At 41.4% G+C, this 6073-nt stretch overlaps 1 long non-coding RNA gene across 2 annotated transcripts in view; it reads left to right on the top strand.

The window, feature by feature from the left end:
- Positions 1-4884, top strand: part of LOC143291149 (uncharacterized) — a 35495-nt gene extending 30611 nt beyond the window's left edge. For both annotated transcript variants that reach the window (XR_013056476.1, XR_013056477.1), the window contains exon 5: positions 2683-4884. This is a non-coding gene — a long non-coding RNA (uncharacterized LOC143291149). The remainder of the gene's footprint in view (positions 1-2682) is intronic.
- Positions 4885-6073: the final 1189 nt, after the last annotated feature.

Raw genomic sequence — 6073 nt, forward strand, 5'->3', positions numbered from 1 at the left:
TGTGTTTGTGTTTAGATGGTGTTTGTGTGTTTGTATTTGGATGGTGTGTGTAGGTGTATGGATGTGTGTGTGTGTGTGTTTGTATAGTGTGTGTGTGTTCGAAGTTTGGATGGTGTGTGCATACCTGTGTGTGTGTATGGTATTTGTGTGTGTGGTGTGGTCTGTATGTCAGAGGTGAAAGGTAAAGGTTATGATACAGCATGATGGAAAAAACTACATTGCTGTCTATGGGGAATATAGGAATGAACAGCATGGGATCAGCCACATAGATAATGCCACTTAAAAAAAAAAAGGAGCAGAAAATGGAGCAGTGGAAATATATATATCTGATGTATTTTATTCATTCATTTAGTTCCTTGTAAAGTCTGTACACTCGTACGCTGGTATCCGGTACATAGTGATGCTGTAATCGGCCCTGTTGTGTGTCAGGCAGTCCATTGCACATCTGTACATGTATGCAAATCACTAGTGCTTTTACACTGCACAGAAAGTTTTGGTGTGGTTTGTCGGTCTCTTTCTCTGCACCATGTGTTGACCTGTGTGCTGGCTGATGGAATCATTTCTGGGCAATGTCAGCCTGAGGCTGTGTCCCTTTTGTTTGGTTTTTTGTTTGTTTGTTTGTTTTTTTTTAGTGTGTGTGTGTGTGTGGCCTCAGTTACATGCAGGTCATGGAGCACCGGCTTTCTTTTTTTGTTTTTTGTTTGTTTGTTGTTGTTTTGAGTGCTTCACATTCCTTCTTCATAGGCAAAAAAAAAAAAAAAAAACTTTTTTTTCAAATCATTTTTTGTCATGAATCCTCATTTGTAATGGTAAAGGTTTTAATCAGTATTCAAATAAGTATTGTTATGATATTGGCTACAACATGGTAAAATGAAATATATACTGAAATCATCGAAGAAATAAATAAGACAATGAACTATAACAGTTGATGAGGAAACCCTGCCCTGAATGTGGTGGTCCCTCTGCGGGATGCATTCTCCACTGCTTCTCCTCAGCTCGTCACTGTCCACATGAAAGAAAGAAAAAAAAAGTATATATTTAACACATGATTACAAACTATTCTCATCAGCAACATCACACTCATACTTCCAGTCCTTGAGATAGATATCCCTATTTACGTATTGCAATGCATGACATCAATAAATGAAACCAGAATGTATGTGTTAATAATTAACCTTGCATACAGTGTGTGTGTGTGTGTGTGTGCGTGATGGTGAGGTGGGGGTGAGGTAAATTTCCTGAGCAAATATGTATACACATGTAGGTATGCTTTGTTGCAATGTGATATTTACTTTCTTTGAAATTTTAATTTGTATTACTTTTGACTGGCATCAGAATTACTTCAGCCAGATATATTTCTTAATTTCATTTCCTTCTCAAAAATATATTGTAATGGCAAAGTGGATTCTGGTTTGTTTGTTGTTTTTTTTTGGGGGGGGGGTTTAAATACTAATAGACATTTTCCCAATTAAAATAAGAAGATTAATGTAGTTGTAATTTCCCTTAATGTGCTGATCATTTTTTACTCCAAATGATATATCCATATTTGAAAGCTTTAACTTAGCTGGGTACTTACTTGCAGTCGACTTTTCTAAAGCTTTGAACTCTATCTATGAAACATTTTTGCAACAAGTATTTAAGATATTTGGATTTGGTACAGATTTTCAGAGGTGGGTGTATGTTTTAAATAATGATATCTCAAGTTCTGTTAACTACGGTGGATGTGTATCTGAACCAATTTTCAGTGATGTGTGTATGTTTTAAATAATGATATCTCAAGTTCTGTTAACTACAGTGGATGTATATCTGAATCGTTCAATCTTTCTTGTGGAATTAGACAAGGTTGTCCTTTCTCACCCTTAGCTTTTGTTTTAGCAGTAGAAATATTAGCCATTAAAATCAGAAATAGTACAGTAGAAGGCATTAAACAACCAACTTCTGCTGAGACAGACGCAGTTTATTCAAAAATAAAACAAATGGCTGATGACACAGTATTAGCTATTTTGCTGTCTTGCTTCCTGAAGAGCAAAGGTTTATGGCCCTTTTCACTGTTTACAAATGCACAGAAAGGTGGAGGAGGGAGAAAGGTGAAACAGTCACAGTATGCTCGAACGTCACTCCAAGCTTGTGCATTTAATGTTCTGGCATAAAATTTGCATTCATGTGACAGTGTTTCATGTTGTTCCAACAGGCTGTTAACGTACATGACGTTTTTTCCGTATTGTTTCGGCATGTGATTGGCACATGTTTGCCGTTTTTTGCATATCGATCTGGCATACAGTTAGTTGACATGGACATGTGACATATTTGTGATGGTTTCGAATATTGTTCTGGCATACAGTTAGCATACATGTTACAGTTTTGCATGTTATTCTGGCATACAATTGGCATACATGTTATGGTCTTGCATATTGTTCCAGCACACAGAACATATGTGGTGGTTTTGTATATTGTTCTTGCATACAGTTAGAACACGTGTGATGGTTTTGCATATTGTTCTGGCATACAGTTAGCATATTTGTAAAGATTCTTCAACTGTTGTTTTGGCATACAATTAGCATACCAGTACTTTTAAAGTAATTTTGTTTTGTTGGTTTTTTGTTTTGTTTTTTTGTTTTTGCTTTTTTGTCACGATTTTCTGGCATATGATTAATATATGTCTGCTTCTTCATTGTCTTGCAGAGGGTGGTGAGACAGCCCCACAAGCCTCTCCATCCTCCAGTGAAGCGAGCAAGCCACCGTCCTAGCCCATCCCAGCTTCCCCCCCAACCCCTGTCTCTCTACCCCCTCCCACCACCACCCCTACACCCCACCAGCCAGCCCTCCAGCCCAGTTTCCAGTCATCGCAAGCCCTGGTCCTTTTCTGTGCGAGGACAGGCGTGAAGAAGACAGCTACAGGCCGCTGTCAACAGTTGCTGGGACTGCAGTGCACAGTGCGATGACCGTAGATATGTGATGAGGATGGCCGTCGCTCAAAACCTGATCGCTGTGGATGTTGCCCTATACAATGACTGTGTACCCTTGCTTTTTCTTTTGGTTCTTTCTTTTGAAATTATAAGGGAAAGGATTGTGGTGATAGTATTTTGAAAGCTTTAACTTAATGTTTAAGCTTTTTTTGTGTGCTTTGTTTTTTGTCACCACATATGTGGTCAGATTGGAAGCTTTTGCTGCTTGGGAGATGTGTGTGTGTGTGTGTGTTTGTGAGAGAGAGAGAGAGAGAGAGAAGGGGGGGAGTGAGAGAGAGAGAGATGCACTTCTTGTCATTGAGAATTGTTTAACTTGATAATGATTGTTTCGTCTAGGAATGATCAGTGGGGAAAATGAACTTTACAGTTCAAAATGACGTCAAGCAATGACTGTGCAATCACATACATAAGTGTCCATGTTATTCTGAATATATACATTTTGCTTTTGGTGGGTGGTGGGGCTTATGTGGAATCTTCAAGCGAAATGTGTAGTGGAGTAGAGAACCATGCCATATGAATATATCATTTGGGAGGTAAAATAAAACAGTCATAGATTGAGTCCTTTTCTGGGGCCGGGGGGAATATTTGTGCTGAGCTTCAACATTTGTAACTTAAATCATTTATGGTTTATTGATGAATTATAAATCAGGGTTTTGTTCTTGATTTTTTGTTGTTGTTGTGTCAGAATGGATTTTTTTTTTATCTTCTTAAGATAATAGTAGTAATATAGCATCAAACTGGTCTTTGGGGAAGTGAAGATCTTAAACTGCTCATTGACTGTGTGGAGCCTAAGTCCATTTGTGTATACACTTGCATGAAACGCCTTTAATTCAAGTACAGATGCACATATCCATGAAACATAATTTAATTCTTTTAGTATCAGTATTTGCTTACTACCCAAAACTGAGAATTCCCTTTGGTTCATATTACTTTAACTGGTTTAAGAAATAATAAATAATTTTTCAATGTATATACATATCCCTCACTCTCTCTCTCTGTCTCTCTCTCTCTCTCTCTCTCTCTCTCTCTCTCTCTCTATATATATATATATAGATATATATATGTATGTATGTATGTATTCATATGTATATATAAAATTTTAGCATAAGTTCAAAGCATGTAACTTTTCCCTTATCAAGTATTATTATTCTGGCAGTGTCGGAAACTGTTTCAGCTGTCTTGTTCTAAACTATATGTTGTGCTCATGAAACACATTGTTGCACAGATATCTTTATAACTCAAGTGGGCATATCGGCTACAAAGACACTGGAATTGATGATTTTCGAAATAGAGTCAAGAGGCTCTCTGTTTGCTAAAAAGCTGATGAAAATAACAGTATTCATTTTTCCCATCATCTTGTCAGCATGGCAATCTGTTGGCTGAACGTTCATCCATGATAATAGTTTAATTTTCTCCCTTTTTTTTTCTTTCTCTTTTTTCTTTTCTTTTTAAGCAAGATCAAGAATATGTCAGGGAAAAGAAAAAGGAATAACACTGAGAACTGGCTTTTTTTTTCTCCTTCAGATGTTACACAAGTCCCATCAAAGTTGTTTTGCAGTTCTGTAACTGTTCTTTTTCGTGGTGTTTGCTGGCAGTACAGTCTGCTACGTCTGGCATTGCATGTTGATGTCTTTTCCAAATCCTGCTGACAGCGGTTGTGCAGTTTGATGGTGAGCAGTCAGAGGGCAAAACCTCCTGTCACTGAAGAGGTAGTCAGAGGGCCACACCTCCTGTCACTCTGAAGAGGTAGTCAGAGGGCCACACCTCCTGTCACTGAAGAAGTAGTCAGAGGGCCACACCTCCTGTCACTGAAGAGGTAGTCAGAGGGCCACACCTCCTGTCACTGAAGAGGTAGAGGGCCACACCTCCTGTCACTGAAGAGGTAGAGGGCCACACCTCCTGTCACTGAAGAGGTAGAGGGCCACACCTCCTGTCACTGAAGAGGTAGAGGGCCACACCTCCTGTCACTGAAGAGGTAGAGGGCCACACCTCCTGTCACTGAAGAGGAAGTCAGAGGGCCACACCTCCTGTCACTAAAGAGGAAGTCAGAGGGCCACACCTCCTGTCACTGAAGAGGTAGTCAGAGGGCCACACCTGTCACTGAAGAGGTAGTCAGAGGGCCACACCTCCTGTCACTGAAGAGGTAGTCAGAGGGCAACACCTGTCACTGAAGAGGTAGTCAGAGTGTGACACCTCCTGTCACTAAAGAGGAAGTCAGAGGGCCACACCTCCTGTCACTGAAGAGGTAGTCAGAGGGCCACACCTCCTGTCACTGAAGAGGTAGTCAGAGGGCCACACCTCCTGTCACTCTTGAAGAGGTAGTCAGAGGGCCACACCTCCTGTCACTGAAGAGGTAGTCAGAGGGCCACACCTCCTGTCACTGAAGAGGTAGTCAGAGGGCCACACCTCCTGTCACTGAAGAGGTAGTCAGAGGGCCACACCTGTCACTGAAGAGGCAGTCAGAGGGTGACACCTCCTGTCACTCTTGAAGAGGTAGTCAGAGGGCCACACCTGTCACTGAAGAGGTAGTCAGAGGGCCACACCTCCGGTCACTGAAGAGGTAGTCAGAGGGCCACACCTCCTGTCACTGAAGAGGTAGTCAGAGGGCCACACCTGTCACTGAGGAGGTAGTCAGAGGGCCACACCTGTCACTGAAGAGGTAGTCAGAGGGCCACACCTCTTGTCACTCATCCTGAAGAGGCAGACAGAGGAGAGAGGGGGTGGCCAAGGGAGGAGCAGAGGAACGTCCACCCTGCACATCAGTCAGGTCAGTCACAAACAGCAGACCATCATCAGGTCTCCACAGAAACCAAGGGCAGATAAAGTCCTGTTACTGTTGGTGATGCAGTCTCTGTTGCCTGGTTCAGCGATCTTGGAGAACTTAGCTGATTGATGTCTAAACGCAGCGGTGCTGTTGCTGTTGATGACATGGTCTCTATGTTCTGTGTATGTCACCATCAATGATGGCAAAAGAGACAAAGATGCTTGTCTTTGCCCAGCCGGGTTGGGTGTCAGCTTGGCAAGGCTGTGTATGGTACTGTGTGTGAAGTGACAGTGTGGCTTTGCTATGGCTTGGTGAAGCCATCATCACTGGCAGAGTATAGATT

Source organism: Babylonia areolata, chromosome 16 (genome assembly GCF_041734735.1).
Source record: "Babylonia areolata isolate BAREFJ2019XMU chromosome 16, ASM4173473v1, whole genome shotgun sequence".
In the NCBI taxonomy this organism is placed as follows: domain Eukaryota; kingdom Metazoa; phylum Mollusca; class Gastropoda; order Neogastropoda; family Buccinidae; genus Babylonia; species Babylonia areolata.